The 18,307-nt window shown below is 39.8% G+C and overlaps 1 pseudogene; it reads left to right on the forward strand.

Annotated features, from left to right (window-relative positions):
* The first annotated feature begins 318 nt into the window (after positions 1 to 318).
* On the forward strand, positions 319 to 13,666 carry LOC137100637 (cell surface glycoprotein MUC18-like; annotated as a pseudogene).
* Positions 13,667 to 18,307: the final 4,641 nt, after the last annotated feature.

Below are 18,307 nucleotides of genomic sequence, written 5' to 3' on the forward strand. Positions count from 1 at the left end.
ACAAGGTAATAAATGTTCAGTGTTTTATCATAGAACGACCTGTGGAGTTGATAGTTGGACCACCGGACACAGGTAAACGTAGCTCTACAAGGGGCTTATTTAGTCGCGACCTTGAGGACTTTCCACCAAGGCAGAAATGGAAGAGGGAGTTTGTAGCAGAAGAAAAAACTGCTAAGCTGCTGCTACACACAATTAAAGGACCCCGTTAGACTGAGACTTTAATTGAGCTCCTTGCTCCTTCTCAGTCTCCTAATGGTAACTTCTCGTTGATGCTCCACTTGGGTTTATTTTGGACTGGATACGACGAGCAGTGCAGACATGGCTTTTCTACACAGGACATTTCTACCTCTCTTCCTTCATTTCTGCCTCTTTAACTGCAGCGGTAAGTTAAACTAAGCCGAAGTCTCTCTAGAAATTTCTTCCAAGGTCAGTGACGGAGAATTTGAAGGAATAAACTGCGGTAAAGTGAGCTGCTGTTTGTTGGGACACGCTCAAGCCAACCTCCCTTAAAGTTTTGCTGTCTGAATCTCTCATTGGAGCCAATATAACGGAGATCCAGAAATTCTCCTCAAATCACAAACGGGGGTTGTTTTAAAATCACCGCCTGTCTTCATTTTATTAAATATCTTTGAGTAAAGTATATCACTGTGTTTGGTGAAGCCTTCTGCCACAGTTTTTTGAATTTTGTTAATAGGATTTTGCACATTTTGTGAGGCAAAGTCTGAGCAGTTTAGAACCTGTCTTGAGCATAAGTGAGTGACTCAGCAGGTTCAAAGCTGTCGTTGCCATGGTAACAGACACAGCTGAATCAGGTCATGTGATCAGCTTCAGAGCTGTGTCCAAACACTTTACCTGACAGATTTTCTCCCACATGAGACACAGTGGACACACACATACATACACACACACACACACACACACACACACACACACACACACACACAGTGATGGATATTGTCTGCTGAGCCCTGAGAACTGGAGTCTGGAGCTTAAGATGAAGTAGGTGTAGAGCGGCTCCCTCCTCCCGTATCACACAATGCTGCTGGTTATTAGTTTTGAACACATGTATAATTGTGTTTGACATTATGTCTGACCAACGGCAGGCATCTGCAAAGAAATAGGCCAAAGTGTTACTTCCTCAGGACAAAAGCTTTATTTGGACCTGAAATACATGTTTGTTGTGAAAAGTTGTAGATCTGTGAAATGTGTCATATGCTGCAGTGAAGGTGAACATGTTGTGACCCTTTGAATCTCATTGTGTCTACATGCACACAACAAGTTATGTTACTGGGAGAAATCAGACAACATTCCTATTATGCTGCACTATACGTATGAAAGCAGACACAGTTCATAAGTGTTTGTCATTGATAACACAAAAAGTACGCCATGTTGTCTGATTTGTGTTTGTTGAATGTTAACTCAACAAATAAATCATTTACTGATTAACAAGATCAAACATTCAACATCAAAATGAACAAAATCAAGATTATATTTTTTGTAAATATCAGCCAGCCATATGTCAAGTAAAGAATAAACTGGGCATATTTTCAGTGTAAATGGCCACTTACATAACACTTTTATCCAAAGCACTTTACAATGTTGATTCCCATTCACACTCACACAGCGATGGCAGTGGCTGCCATGCAAGGTGCTCACCGACCACTGGGAGCAACTTGAGGTTCAATGTCTTGCCCAAGGACACTATGACACATAGCTGAGAATGGGGATCGAACCACTGACCCTATGGTCTGTGGACGACTGTGATCACTCTGATAGTCTCTTTCAGAGCATCTCAGCGGGGGCTGTGAGGGGGGTGCTGGGGTTCGCTGTTTGATCCCAGTGAATTGGAGATGGCACACTCGCTCGACAGCTCACCTCATGTCTCACAGATGGTATGAAAGGAAAGAGATGCACAAACAGGCCTTGTTGTAGAATGAGCATTACATGAATGCTAATAAACCCTGATACAGACACAGGACAAACAATCAAAGAGTGAATGCTCACAATGACACATTCAGAGCAGTGGGTGTGTTTGTGATCTTGATTTAGGGCACAGTTCCTAATCATCATTAGGGAAACTGGATGTCAAGACAAGATCATGAACATCATATAACTGACACAAAGGCAAAGCAAGTCGCCTTTACAGCATCTGACTAGTCTGTGCTGTAGTTATCAAAGCATTAGACATCACCTTTTGAGGAAAAAATATAACTGGTTAAGTGACTAACACCAGCATTTGTACATGTACAGTAGCATGTAAAACATCAGAAAGACCGACTCTGTAATCAGCCAACTCAGTTGGTGCTTAAACAAATGACCCTGAGCTTTTTCACAATGAGTTTGTTACAAATAATATTCAGCATCAAACTGTGAGAAGGGACAGTGAAGGAGAGGAATCAGGGACTGTACTGACCTTTCCTGTTAATGAATGCAGGAAATCTAAAGCCAGATGTGAGCACAATTAGGATTGAGGGTCATAATCAGAATTAGATGTAGGTCAGGAACCAATGCTGAGTTCAAGTTACACTGAAATGTTTCTATTGTTTTGACGTTAATACTGTGGTTTACAAGGTTTGTGGCTCATAAATAATATGGGACCATGGTTCAGCACCTACACAAACTGTGAAATGGATTTATGTGCATGTCTATGTGTTTTTCAGCCTGGACAAAGGGGGAGCTGACAACACAGGAGACTGTTGAGGTTTACCTGGGTGACTCTGCTCAAATCCTCTGCCAGTATAACGTCACTGATGGGAACAATCAGCCCAGTGATTTATTTGTCCAGTGGTTTGTGGTGAGTATAACTGAAACTCTCTGACACAATTCAACTGCTCACTTCTTGTGTAGGTCTGCTGCTTAAAAGTCAGTAATTTGAATCATGGCCAGTGACCCACAACTGTAAGTGAATCATCAGGCTATTTAATTGCCTCCCTCATTGTCGACTCAACAGTAAAAAACGATAAAAAATGTTGAAAACATAAAATAAACCACAGACAAATCTAAGCTATAATGCAGCATAACAATAAAACCATTTTTTTATCAGAGAGAATTTATTTCCAATGGAAATTTTACATCAACATCAATGTTTGTCCTGCAGGCAGCTTTTGATTGTGTTCACTTTAATCATATTGTCAGGACAAAGGAGACACACAGGCTGTGTGAGTGAATAACTTTTCTATCAGTGTAGTGTTGAAGAATGTGTCATTCAGGGCTGAGCTCATAGAATCTATCAATCAATATCATATGTTATCCTAAAAGTGTAATCACAGAGTAATAACTATATATAATTATAGTATATTTATAAACAAAAGAAATGCGTATCGTGTCACTTCCTGTTTCTGCACGCTCTTGGGTTTCTACCAGACTGTTTACTGATTAATTGTAGCTGTTATTTTTACTTAAATAAGTGATTCCTTCACACAAGAATTAATACTTAGTCATAACATACGCTTGTATTACACAAGCACCTGCTTTTGCAAAACATAACCAGCTAAAGTTTACAAATTCCACATTTCACTTATATTAGCTTCGTTAGCTTAGCAGTTATCAATTAGCAATGGCTTCTCTGTCTCCCTCTGTTTCTCCTTCTCTCACTTGCTCGGTGTGTCTCATGTTCAGTTTTTCCTCTGCCTCCTTTAGTGATAATGGTTTATGTAACAAGTGTAAGGTTTTTGCAGCTTTGGAGTCGAGGCTCACGGAATTGGAAGCACGGCTCCGCACCATGGAAAACAACTCAGCTAGTCAGGCCCCGGTAGCTGGTGCGGGCCGACATAGCGTAGCCCCTGCTAGCTGTCCCCCGGCAGTTCCCTCTCTGGCCCCCTGCCAAATCTGACCAGTGACGACATGTACACCCGCATGTCGTCATTCAACCACTGGCTGGCCTAGGATGCAGAGATCCAGTCCTACACGCCTCTCTGCAGTGTCCTTACAACCGTCACCCCCCCACAACTCCCACATACCTATAGAGACTGTGTCTGTTCCCCGACCTAAATTACATAAAGTAAATATGACAACAAGAGGAGTTAATCATAATAACCTAATAAAAGTTAAGACTACTCCTCTTACAGAACAAAACCCCAAAACTATTAAATGTGGATTATTAAATATCAGATCTCTCTCTTCTAAATCTCTTAGTAAATGACTTAATAAGTGATCATCAATTCGATTTATTTTGTCTCACTGAAACTTGGTTGCAGCAGGAAGAATATGTCAGTTTAAATGAGTCAACCCCCCCAAGTCATATTAATTATCATGTTCCTAGAAGCACAGGTCGAGGTGGAGGAGTTGCAGCAATCTTCCATTGTAGCTTATAAATTAACCCTACACCTAAACATAGTTATAACTCATTTGAAAGCCTTACTCTTAGCCTTTCACACCCAAACTGGAAAACTCAAAAACCACTATTATTTGTTATCGTGTACCGTCCTCCAGTCCCTTATTCAGAGTTTTTGATTGAATTTTCTGATTTTCTATCTGATTTAGTGCTTAGTACAGATAAAGTCATTATAGTGGGTGACTTTAACATTCATGTAGATGCTGACAGTAACTGCCTGAGCACTGCGTTTAATTCATTATTAGATTCAATTGTTTTTCCCAAAATGTAAATAAACCCACTCACTGTTTTAGTCACACGTTAGACCTTGTCCTTACGTATGGAATTGAAGCGGATAATTTAACCATATTTCCTCACAACTCTCTTCTGTCTGACCATTTTTTAATAACATTTGAATTTACAATAACAGACTATATAGCAGTTAGGGGAAAATTCAACTATAGCAGATGCTTAAGTGAAAAAGCTGTCAACAAATTTAAAGAAATTATTTCTTCATCATTTGCTTCACCATATGTTAATACAATGGAAAGTAGTTTCCTTAATGTTTCTCCTGCACAAGTAGATTATCTTGCTGACAATTCTGCAGCATCACTACATACATTACTCGATAGTGTTTCCCCTCTGAAAAAGAAGGCAGTAAACCAGCAGAGGTGATCTGCATGGTATAGTTCAGAAACACGCAACTTAAAACAGGCAACACGAAAGTTGGAAAGGAAGTGGCGTTCCAGAAATTTAGAAGAATCTCATTTAGCCGGGAAAAATAGTTTAAAAATGTACAAAAAAGCTCTCCGTGATGCCAGAACAGCATATTATTCATCATTAATAGAAGAAAACAAGAACAACCCCCGGTTTCTGTTCAGCACTGTAGCCAGGCTGACTAAGAGCCATAGTTCTGTTCAGCCTACTATTCCCTTAACTTTGAGCAGCAATGACTTCATGACCTTCTTTATGAATAAAATTGTAGCTATTAGAGAAAGAATTCACCAGATCCTCCCCCCAAAAATTACAGATAGATCTTCATGTACAGCAGTGCTAGAGTCATCGATAAGGCCCCAATCCCTGTTAGACTGCTTTTTACCCATAGATCTCTCTGAGCTAACTTCTATTATTACCTCATCTAAACCAACAACCTGTCTGCTAGACCCTATTCCAACTAAGCTGCTCAAGGAAGCTTTACCCTTACGTTCATATTAGATATCATCAATCTATCTTTCGAAACAGGCTATGTACCACAGGCTTATAAGGTAGCTGAAATTAAACCACTACTTAAAAAACCCTGTCTTGACCCAGGTGTGTTAGCCAATTACAGACCAATATCTAATCTCCCCTTTATTTCTAAAATAATTAAAAAAGTAGTCGCAAAACAATTATGTGATCACCTTCATAGGAATAATTTGTATGAAGACTTTCAGTCAGGATTTACAGTTCATCATAGTACAGAAACAGCACTGGTAAAAGTCACCAACGATCTTCTCATGGCCTCAGATACTGGACTCATCTCTATACTTGTTCTGTTAGATCTTAGTGCTGCGTTTGATACCATTGATCATAACATTTTATTACAGAGACTGGAACATGAAATTGGGATTAAAGGAACTGCACTAGGTTGGTTTAAATCCTATCTGTCTGATAGATTTCAATTTGTTCATGTTAATGATGAATCCTCCATGCACACAAAGGTTAGCTATGGAGTTCCACAAGGCTCTGTGTTAGGACCAATACTTTTTACTTTATATATGTCTCCTTCAGGCAACGTTATTAGAAAACACTCCATAAATTTCCACTGTTAATAAAGCTTCATGCCTACAAGACATAAAGGCCTGGATGTCCCACAATTTTTTACTTTTAAACTCAGACAAAACTGAAGTCATAGTATTTGGGCCCAAAAATCTCAGAGATATGATGTCCAACCATATTGTTACACTAGATGGCATAAGTCTGGCCTCCAGTACTACTACAAGGAACCTTGGAGTTATTTTTGATCAGGATCTGTCCTTTAACTCACATATATAACAAATCTCTAGAACAGCCTTCTTCCACCTACGGAACATTGCCAAAATTAGGAGCATCCTGTCTCAAAGTGATGCCGAAAAACTGGTCCATGCATTTGTTACCTCTAGGTTGGACTACTGTAATTCCCTACTTTCAGGATGCCCCAGTAACTCCCTAAAGAGCCTGCAATTAATCCAAAATGCTGCAGCAAGAGTGCTGACTGGAACTAGCAAGAGAGATCATATTTCACCTTCACTAGCTTCTCTCCATTGGCTTCCCATTAAATCTAGAATAGAATTTAAAACCCTGCTTCTTACATATAAAGCTCTGAATGGTCAGGCTCCATCATATATAGAAGACCTCATAGCACCATATCATCCCAGTAGACCACTTCGCTCTCAGAATGCAGGCCTACTTGTAGTTCCCAGAATTTCCAAAAGTAGAATGGGAGGTAGAGCCTTTAGCTATCAAGCTCCTCTCTTGTGGAACCAGCTCCCAGTTCAGATTCGGGAAGCAGACACACTCTCTACTTTTAAGTCTAGGCTTAAAACCTTCCTTTTTAATAAAGCATATAGTTAGTTATAGTTATGCTGCTATAGGCTTAGACTGCTGGGGGACCCACCCCCCAATGCACTGAGCTCCTTTCCTCCTCTTGACCATCTCTCCTCTCCTCTCATCCAGCAATTGTCACCACTGTATGTCATTAACTCTGTGTGTTCTCTCCCGTAGTTGTCTTTGTCCTCCTCTGTCCCCCTCTCTCTGTCCCTTTCTGCAGGTGTCCCCCGGCTTTGAAGCTGTGTGTCTTCCAGCGTGAAGCTACTGATCCTACCAATCTGCCCGATGTTTTGTTGTTGCTTTTGTTGCTCTGTTCTTTTCTCTCTCTCCTTTCCACTCACCCCAACCGGTCGAGGCAGACGGCCGTCCACCCTGAGCATGATTCTGCCGGAGGTTTCTTACGTTAAAGGGAGTTTTCCCTCTCCACTGTTGCCTATGGCTTGCTCCAGGGGGAATTGTTGGGTTCTCTTTATATATCTTTATAATCTTGACTTTATTCTGTAAAGTGCCCTGAGATGACTTTGTTGTGAATTGGCGCTATATAAATAAAGTTGAATTGAAGTTGAATTAAATGTATTAATAATAACTAATTGATGCCTTTATTGCTTTCAGCACCTTCAAAACTTGTTCCACATTCCATAATACCTAAAACAAAGACCTATTCTGGTGATGTTAGAAGAAATTATACAACTTTTGATTTAATATTCAGTTTGAGGGACATATGGGTCCCAGTGAAACATGGGACAGACATTAAGGACAAGTGCAAAAAAATAAATATATGCAAAAACCAAAATTATTTGAGAATTTGAGATTTTTAACAAGACGAAATGTGTCTGAATCAGACTGACTCAGCTGAGCGATGGCTCACATTGTATGTTTGTTTCACAGCAGCAGTCAGCTGGACACACATTTTACTCAGCATTTTACTCCATGATACACAGTTAAAGGTGATGTGTCAGCCTGACTACATGTCCTCTTTTCTCCAGAGACCTGACATCACGGGCTCATTGGAACCGATCTTCTACGGTGATGACAAAGGACAGGAAGTACTCGACAACACTGACTACAGTGATCGGATCAATGTGACTTTGGACTATCAGGAAACTCAACTCACCATCCAGAATGTCCAGCTCTCTGACAACAGGCAGTTTATCTGCCACGTGCAGGAGAAGGTCTTTGGGTTTGCTGTGGTCACGACCGATCTCAGAGTGTTTGGTAAGGAAACCCACCAAACATTAAATGGATTTCAGATTAGCTGTTGTTTAAAGGAACATTCCAATCTGTGAGATTTGTAATTATTCTTTTTCTAACTCAGCTCCTCCAGACGCCCCAGTGATCAAGGGTGTTATGACAGGAATATCTGTGACCAATGAGATGCCATCTAAGGTGGGCCTACTTAATCTTAGACACTGTTAGTCCCTGAAATCAAGTTTCCTGTACAGTGCTGCTAAAGATTGGCCAATGTGACTTTCCATCCAGGTTGCATCATGTGAGGTTCGTAACAGCTTCCCTGAGCCCAACATCACCTGGTACAAGAACAGCATGCCACTGATGTCCTCAGCAGGACGTAAGTGCAAAGTGTAGATGAGACACTGTGTCTGGGTCTCACCTGTATCACACTTTGAATTTTCTGTTAGCAATCGAAGCTGTTAATGTGAAGCATCAGTGTGTTTCTATTAAAGCCTGATAGCAGCTGTAGTCTTGCCAGGGTTGTAATCATGAGGACCAGATGTCTAGATCACCTAATTACCAGCTGACAGCGACAGAGAAACAGTTGGAATATGCACTTTGTGACCTCTACAGCAATAGGTGTCAGTTTCATAGAACTTCTGTCCATTGTTACACTAAACATCTGTATTGTGTTTGACAGATGCAAATGTGAGCAGAGATCCCAGAGGCTTTTTCTCCGTCCAGAGCACATTGGAGTATAAAGCGGTGAGGGAGGATGAAGATGCCTATTTCTCCTGTGAGGTCAGCTTCTTTGTCCCAGGAGGCGTCAGAACGTTGGAGTCCAACAGCGTCAACATCACTGTTTACTGTGAGTTAACGTTGAGCCTTTCTTGGAAATGACCTTGTAAAATGACTTTAGCAGCTCGCTGAATAAGCCTTCTTAATTTGAGTGTGTGTGTGTGTGTGTTTAGACCCTAGCACCAAGGTGGAGATGTGGAGGGAGTCGCCCCAGGGCTTGGTCAAAGAGGGGGATACAGTGGAGCTGCGTTGCCATGGTGACGGCAACCCCCCTCCATCCTTCATTTTCCACAGAAAACAAGTAAGTTTCACAGTACGTGGTGTAATATCGGTTCGGCCTTGTCTGCCTCCATCTCTACTTTCAAATACCGTGGGTTTAGATATTGGGCCTAAATATATTGTCGGCCCACTGAATCCCCCTAATGGAGTCTGTTTCACCACATGATGAGTATCACATGCAGTGTGCAACATTAAAACTTGAAATCCAGTAAGGTTAGGGAAACTATTCTTTTTACACTCCCTGTCCCCTTGAGATTGTTGGCGTTAGCTAGTAACATTCCACAACATGGACAGAGATGACAACTTTCATTCATTTTTGAGCAGGACCAGGATGTGGACTTGGAGAGCAGTGGCCACGTGTTGATCCTGTCACCGGTGTCACGAAACCACAGCGGAATCTATCAGTGTCGCCCTCTGGACTCTGACGAATACGCAGACGTCAAAGGAGAAATTCAGCTCCCTGTGCACTGTGAGAAGTGGCCTCACACACACACACAAAGACTCCACCTCCATACTGATTGTCTCATGTGAAAGAAAGCGATAAATCCATTCCTACAGCATTTGATTTCCTTTTCTTTGCTGTTTGTTGTGTTCAGATTTGGACCCAGCTGTTGTGGTGCCAAAAGACTCAGAGGTGATGCTCAAAGGGGAAGATCTGACTGCAACCTGAAATGCCCTGTCCTCTCTGAAAACACACACTGTCTGGTACAAGGTATGTACACAGTAGACCAGAGACTGGATTGAAAATCTTACTGAAAACAGTAGAAAAGAAAAGGATAATGAATATGTTTAGATGATGTGAAAGCTAATAAATAGCTGCATTAGTGTGTGTGTTTATGGTTTACATGTGTGTAGGATGGGAAGCAGGTAGGCACGGGAAACACACTGCACCTGCAGGACGCCACCTATGGAACAACAGGACAGTACCATTGTGAGGTCTCTGCTCCCTCCTTCCCGGCCTTGCACAGCAGCGGCTCTGTTCACATCATTGTACGAGGTCAGTGGCCCCACACGGCTCCCTAGCTCAGCCACCTCCTCCTCTTTTTCTCACATTCCAAACCTACCATAAAAAGGTGAACTGGACCCTTTCAGGTCACTGGAGGGCTTTTCATGTGAAACATCTGTGCAGGAAGCGTTGACTTCCACTGACACTAGCTCAGCATTAAAGGAGAGTAGATATGAACTGGGATGTTTGAGGGTTAAGAATTTCAATTCTAAGGTGAGGTGAGGGCAAAGGGCTGAGGAAATGCTTTATGTCACTCAGCAAATATATGTGTGTGTGGGTGTGTCTAGGTGGTCCCCAGCTGGTTGGAGAGGATCAGGAAGTGCAGCTGGAGGAGGCAATAGGCAGGATGGTGAACCTGAGTTGTGAGGCTGAAGGCTCTCCACTGCCCAGCATCTCCTGGAACATCATCGGCACCCAGGTCACCAAGAAGGCTCACGACACAGCACTAACCTGCTTCTGTTAGAGGAGCTTTGTTTGTAGTCATGTCAATGGTGGGAGCAGTGTTTTTCATTGAAGCCCTCAAATTTCTCTCATGGTAGAGTCCGACTTCCAACTTACCCAGATTTGGGGGCTGATTCTAGTCATTGTAGAGTTTCCTGCTTTCTTCTTGTACATAGATCGTTTCTCTGTAGGTGCAGGAGCCATTATTTCTGAATGAATACAAAGAGAATACAAAGAGTGTCATTATTTAAGATGATGTTTGCTTTAAATTCAAATGAGATACGCAGCCTGATGGGATGAAAATTCCACTCACTTTCACTTCTCATGAAGAAACGTTTGTTCTGGTACAGATGCAAAGCTTTGCACCCAACTGTAGTTATACCAGCTGTGAAGAGCATTTCTATTGTGCCAATATAAAACACATGGTTTCTTCATCAACAAGGTGTGTTTGTGTCTCCACAGAACTGGAAGGAGGTGGTAAGAAAGTCGAACGAGTACGTGGCTCAGAGTGTGGTGTCAGTAAATGTCACCTCGGACATCAGAGCTCTTTGCAACGTTTCCAATGACGTGGGCACTGAAGTCAAAGCTTTCAACATTAAAGCCAGTAAGAGCTTCTCTCTCACTTTCCATGTATGAGTGGATGGATTATTAAAAAAGGGGCCATTTAGCGAGTGAACCATTAATCTTTATTCTCAGTTCTCTAGTGCAGGGAACAACCAGGTTTTGAATTGTTGAATTGATTTCATGTTATTCATTTTTCCATCATATTGGAAAAAAACAAACAAAATAGCACAACCACAGTAAAGTCAGAACATTGTGCTTCTGTATGTGTTTCACCAATTCTAAGTGTATGAAATCTGGAATAACCAGCAAAAGGTTTTTCATACAGCATTTGAGTTATTTTGGATTGAAAGTTTCAAAGCCTGTTTGAAAAGTTTTGGTCACTGTCGGGCTTTAATGGTACAGGCAGTAGAATGTGGCTTCTAACTAGGGACCAAACTAGCGATTGTACATTAGGGGATGAACTAGGAGACGTAGGGTGACCTCAATGCTCATTAAGGTTTAAACTGCTAAATCAAGTTTAAAGGCTCTGAAAACCAATTTTGTTAATCCTTTACTTGGACAAACTCTCACTCTCTAAGTGTTGTTTTTCTTCCTCACAGTTCCCAGTGTCACCACACCAGCTCCCTTCACTCCTGGTAAGAGTTTTGCCCTGACAGCTCTTTTGTCAGATGCCTTTTCCCCTTTCCCCTTTTATGTCCCGGAATTTTGAAAAAACAAAAATAAGCTGAATACATGTAGTGTTGATTCTCTCTTGAGAAATATTAATAAAATAAATGTTTGTTTGCTTGTCTAAATATCCACTGATGTCCTGAGGGGCTGAACCTCTTCCAGGTGTTACATGATCAGTTTGACTTAACTAAAAATACTTGTACAATCAGAGGAAACTAGTGTTTACTAGTGGAAAATCTAATAATCAATCATGTATAATAAAATATGTATGCGTGATAGAATAAATACCACAATCTTAGTTTTTAACAAATTCAAACATCTGATCTGAACAATAGAATTCAGGAAAAGGGGGCTGAAGTCATTGGGTGAGAGGCAGGGTACAGCCCGGACAGGTCTCCAGTCTGTCTCAGGGCCATCACAGAGAGACATACAGAGAAAGACCATCATCACAATCACATTCACTGCTACAGGTCATTTAGTCACCAATTAACCTAACATCATGTCTTTGGACTGTGGGAGAAAACTGGAGTAGCTGGAGGAATGTATGTATGTATGGATGTATTCAAAGATAAGCCAAAAAGTGCTCTACAAATAAAGAAACCAAACTATTTTATGTGGTTGGTACACAGTGAAGCAAAGGTCAAATCCTCTTAAACACCGCAGCTGTCAAAGTAGCAGCTCAGAGATGAGAACAATTGTTAGATGAAGTGAACTAACAGGATTTTCTTGCTCTCTGTGTTTGTGTGTTCATGCAGCTAAGGGCAGTGGGGTGATCATAGTAGTCATCATACTGTGTCTGCTGCTGCTGGCCATCAGCAGTGTCCTCTACTTCCTGTATAGGAAGGGAATTATCCCACCTGGACGCTCAGGGAATCTGGACATGTGAGTATTGTCTCTGCTACTCAGTACAGTAAATATGTATTAATCCTCAGAAAGAAAAAGAAAATGTCGTCATGTAGTCTTCAACAAATGCACTGTTAAATCCTGGGACTGTATCCAAAATGTTCAAATTATGAGTCAAGTGGACCTGGGAAGACTTATTGTGCCAATCCTTCTTTCTGTCAACAGCATCTCAGAGGAGACCGCCATAAATGACATTGTGATAGAGATGAAGAACATTGAAGATAATGAGGAATCTGTCGACCTAATGCTCATCAACAGAGACAGAAATGGCCCTGATGACCAGTTAGCTATTGTAGTGGATGAATAGTTCAGGATAAAACAGGAACCACAAACCACAAAAATGAGGCTGCAATGTTCATTATTCCCCAACAGACATGTTTACTTTTCTTGTGTTACACCAGTCGTGGGGCTACGTTGTGAGGTCAGACCTGAAGAAGGCACAAGAGAAATCTAAATGAATGGGGATGTGTAGTTTTGTGATTTGTCTCATAAATGTGCACCAGCTGCCAACATGCAGAAAACTAATATTTGCTCTTTGTAGAAATAATGCAATGTTCTGGGGCTGAAATTTAGAGATAAATACGTCTTTAATGCACTAGCAAAATGATTCAGGGGTCAAAGTTTCCTCATTTTCTCTTTCAGATAAGTTTGGCCAACTATTGGTTTGTTATTATTGTTTGTTATTATTATTGTTTATTGTTTTGATCCATAGGAGCAGGAGTTATTTCACATAACAGAGCTTGTAAGTAATGTGGTGTCAGTCTGATTTTAACAATGCTCACATTTGCAGCATTAACACTAATCACATGTTTTCTCTTTGTTTTAAGTTGGTAAATAATACATTATTTGCTTTAGTTTAAAACTTAATGTTGAAATTGTTCTTTTTCCAAAATGTGTGTAAATTCAGTAGAGTACATGTGATTTATTGATGCTTGTGTGTTTCTGCTTTGCAAGAAACTAAGGTCAAATAAAAATGTTTGATTTAAAGACAGGCTATTTCTTTTCTATTGACATTTGTCTCTAACGTATAAAAGAGTAGTTGGAATAGAAGCAGTAGGCCCCAAGCTGCCCTTCTCACTGCAAATCAATTCAAACATTTATTATCCATTTAGAATAAAGTGTTCAACCAACACTTTGAACAAATTACAGACATTAATTATGTGTAGAAGAATCTATTCTTCTAAGACCATTAAAGTCAAACAGTCATATTAATGTTGTGGATGATCAGCATATTGTATAAAGGAAGATGGTTATTTAGTGCATTTCAGAGGTGGTGTGAGATCACTTTTGTTCACTTTGGACTGAGAAATGCTCTTTCCACATTTCCAAAAATATTCTTCAAAATAATCTATAGATACAGTGAACAGAGATGCAGCATCCAATGGCTTTTAGTCATAATGGACAAACCACACAGATCCAATGAAGAAATAAAACGTGGCAGCAAATGAATGTGGAGTATTATTAAAATGTACACAGCAATAAAGTAATGAAGAGAACTTTTTAGTTCATATTGAAAAGGCTAATTATTATGTTATGTTATATATATTATACCACCTATGATATTCATCAGCAGACCAGCAGAGTTTACCAGTAACTGTGAGGATGAGTGTGTGGGAGACAGCAGACACTCTGGCACTGACCACAGGAAGGACTTGGGGACAGAGGTGGGACTGAAAGGATTCTTATGGATTTTTTTGGCCAACTGAATTAAATATTTCTGACGCACCACAAGCATTTACTAAGTGTAAAATGTAAAATATAAATCAAAGGAGCTTCTTAAAATGTTGGCTCAAATCAAAAATCTAATTCCTTCTATTAACAGTGTTTCATTTTATCTGGATGAATTATTGCATGTTGGGTAAACAGTTGTCCTTGTTTGGTTGATTTAGATTTGAAAAAGGTGGGTAGTTGTTTGAACTTCAAATATATGTCAGCTTCATTTCACTCTGTTGTATGAAATCTATTTGATTTCATTTGTTTTTTGCTCTGCTTGTTTCTGCTCTCCCCACTCACTCACCTGTTCCAAGTGCACCGTATGTTCAATCCCCTGCTGTCTCCAGCTACAATGCTCGATCTCCCCCCTTCTATCGCTCTGTAAACTGCAACCTGAACTCAGACTCCCCAACCTTTGAATCACCAATCATCTATTTCCACCATTATCAATAAACTATCTTATACCTTCCCCTTGTGTCTGTTCTTCTGGGTCCTATTACCTAAATTCACACTGTAACATACATACTGTTTTTTTTTTAGACTTTCAATGTTTATTATGACATTTTACAGAAACTCAATGTTTAAAAAAAAGAGCCTATGAAGAACAGAGAAATCAGGCAGCACCATAAGACCTTTATTGTAGCTGAACATTCACCAAAAAGTGCCTCAAACTAAATCTGTGATTATTCAGAAACCAGAAAAGCGATTAAAAAGTGTATTATAAGGCTGATGGCCTTGTGATTTGCTGAAAGTTTTGGATGGTTTCTCTGTGACAAAACAAGTCATGTTCATTTTATGGACTCCTACATTTTAGGAAAACTCATCTCTACCTCCACACTCACAGTCAATAACACGGGCAAAGTACTGATTGTGAAGCCAAAGTCTGATGTTCTGTAGGCTCATTCCTCTCTGCCATCATTTGCTTTCATCTAAAAATGTCAGGATCCCCGAGTTCACTTCCTCCCTCAGGACTCTTATTTTGCAGCCACTTCCTGTAATACTTCCGGTAATCGGTTTCACCTGCTCTCATCACTTTGCTTATATACCTCCTCAGTTCCCTCACCGAGCTGTCACATTGTCTGCGTGATCACCGCGACTTTCCAGCCTTCATGAGAGTTCATCGTTGCGATCCACGGTGCGTGTGTTGACCTGACTCCGCCTGCCGCTCTGTGTTAGGGAGTAACGGCTCCATATTGACTCTCTCTGGTGCCGACTATCTAAATGACGCTAAGGATTGTGAGTACTGCTAAGGTTTCATCACGGACCCTTGTAACCATGCCAACCAAAGGGAATGTTTTCCATGTCATGTCCATGTTTGATTCACGTGCATAAGTGTTTGTCTCTCCATGTGATTTCCTACCTGTGAAGCTCAGACTGATGTTTATTGAATCAAGCATCACGGACTTCTTCAGTGTTACCAAGTATTAATATTCACTCAAAGGGGATTTGGGGGTTTTTGAATATTGTTTCACTAAGGTTTGTGGAGTTCCCTCCACGTGAGGGATTGAAGATCCACCACGGCTCCGTTCCACGCACACACTGCCAGGACCATACTCCACCCCTCCCCGTAAGATCCCTAACTTCCCTCCAGACTCAGCTCGTCTCCCTCATAGACTGGAGATCAGCGCCATCCAGCGAGACGTAGGGCAACATCATCATCATCATCATCATCATCCTGCTTTGCCAACAATAACACTCTTTAATAAACTTAATTCAAACTGAGAAGTTCTCAAGCACCTTATTGGGTTCTGAAGTCTGTGAACCTTTTTTTTTTTTTTTTTTAAAGATGAATGTATTTTTTAGTGATTAGTGACATGTAGCATATGTAGTTCGTTTGGGTTTTATTCCTAAAGATGTTGGTATCATGTTAACTGTGAGGTTGGTGCTTTGGGAGGAGTGTTGCCTCCCAATGCAAGTTTAACTTTACCATGATCATATAGACAGAGCTGAAAAGCTTTTGTTTGTAGGGTCTGATCAGTGGGTGAGTATCAGTGCAGCCTTATCTCTGTCTCTTTGTTGAAAGCTGACATTTAGAGCAGCTACATTTAGCAGATGCTTTTATCCAAAGCGACTTACAAGTGAGGTACAAGGCAGCAAAAATCTAAATCAAGGAAAAAACCATCAAAGCAAAGTCCTATCAGAAAAGTTCACATTTCACGAGATGCAAGTGTTAGAGCAACTACGAGACATAATACACCCCCGTCTCACACACATACACACACACACATTTTCTTGACCTCTTCTTTGAAGCCATTCACATCAAAAAATGGTGAAATTCAGTGGTCTTTGTCCCCAAATACACATCTGAGTGACCACTCAATGTGGGTGGAGTTTGTCTACGAGAACTGAGAAGGTTCCTGTCAAAAGTCAACACCTGCATTCTCACACTTCAAAGATGAAGTCAAGAGTGTGTGTGAGTGTGAGACAGCGGTGTATTATGTCTCATCGTTGCAAAGAAACAAATAGTATTTGATTTTTCTGACTGTTTTTAGCTTGTATTTTGTCACTGGGTCAAATTGACCCGAACAGTATCTTTGTAACATGAACATGTACGAGGGTTAGAAATATGTGAACTGAAGCATTTTTATTTTGATTGATTACACTAAAAAAGCCAAGCAGGAAAGTTTCAAAGTGAAAAAATACTTTTAAGTATTATTTTAAATTCTTAACTTTAAAACGGGTCAATTTGACCATGAACAGAAGAGATGTCTCATTTTAATTTATCCACATCACGCCATAAACAAAAAAAATCCAAATATAAAATACAATTTTTAAATTTTTTATCAATTGCATATAAAACTATTGTAATTTATATGTAGGTCTTATGCTTATGACTTATGCTCATTGAACCCTGATCTGTGAACAGTAAAGAACATCATTGAACTAAATATTGATTGAAATGGTTAGTAATGGAGTTATTGATGAGATATATTCATATTCATATTCATTCATATTCAGATATATTCAGATATTCATAGACCTACACTTAAAGGATCTATCTTTTTTATTCTCTTTGATAAAACAGAATATGCAGCACTGTCTGCAATAAGTTTGTTTCAGTGAGAATTGACAACATGATCAGGTCAACTTACAATATTAAAAATGTTTAAGCTTTTCTTTAAATATCGCTTTGCTTCCTCTTCTCCTCTGGCACATCTCATTTCAGCTGTCAATCAAAGCAGTTTATAATAATAATAATAATAATAATAATAATAATAATAATTATTATTCATTTTATTTATAAAGCGCTTTACATTTGCTAACAAATCTCAAAGTGCTACACAAGCGGATTAAGACCAGGAATAAAACATAAAACATGTAAAGCCTACAAAACATATAAAACATAGAATAGCACAGCATTAAAGTAAAAAGTAATGATCATTTTAAAATGATCACTTTAAAATGCTTTTCTAAACAAAAAAGTCTTTAACTGTTTTTTGAAACAGTCCACAGTCTGTGGTGCCCTCAGGTTCTCAGGCAAGATAACAAGATGCACCTTTTTAATATCCTAAAAGAACAAGACTAACAGAGGAAAAGCTTTATATCTGCTGACATAAAGGGGCCTGGCTTTGTGACCTATACAGCTACTATGATTTAAAATGCCTCAATGCTGAGGAGCTGCAATATTATTATTCAATTAACATGTAGTTTTCCAGCTCTTAATTGAGATTATTACTTAAAAACTATCAGATGTGATTCCAGGTAGTTATTATTGTTACCCATGTGATTTTGGCCATTTAATAAAAAATATATTTTGTTGTTTGTGGTTGTTACTTTAATGTGTTCTCACCATTTTATTTTTCTTATGTTCATACAGCCAGTTTAAATTATTAAATGATGTAAAAGAATGATTTTATTACATTTGTATCAATTTTGCAACATTC

The sequence above is a fragment of the Channa argus genome, chromosome 15, assembly GCF_033026475.1.
Source record: "Channa argus isolate prfri chromosome 15, Channa argus male v1.0, whole genome shotgun sequence".
NCBI classification, from domain to species: domain Eukaryota; kingdom Metazoa; phylum Chordata; class Actinopteri; order Anabantiformes; family Channidae; genus Channa; species Channa argus.